Source organism: Phaethon lepturus, unplaced genomic scaffold (genome assembly GCF_000687285.1).
Source record: "Phaethon lepturus isolate BGI_N335 unplaced genomic scaffold, ASM68728v1 scaffold25205, whole genome shotgun sequence".
Taxonomy (NCBI): Eukaryota; Metazoa; Chordata; class Aves; order Phaethontiformes; family Phaethontidae; genus Phaethon; species Phaethon lepturus.
The window spans coordinates 11,238-11,471 of NW_010540208.1; positions in this window are offsets into that span (position 1 = coordinate 11,238).

The following is a 234-nucleotide window of genomic DNA, read 5'->3' on the forward strand; positions in this document are numbered from 1 at the left end:
GGGAAGTGAAATTCTTGCGTTGCAAAGAGCAGGATGGAGCGGTGACAAGGGCGGCCGGCGTGCACGGTGGTGAGCGCGGTGGCCTTGCAGGGAGCAGTGCAATATATGTAAAAAATACACAGTTATCTCTTGCTTTAAATCCAGTTCAAATACCCATGGGAGAGGAGCTGTTCGCTCTTCTGGCTCGACGCAGCTGTTTGCACCGTGCGGGAGAGCGTGTGCCACCACCGGAAT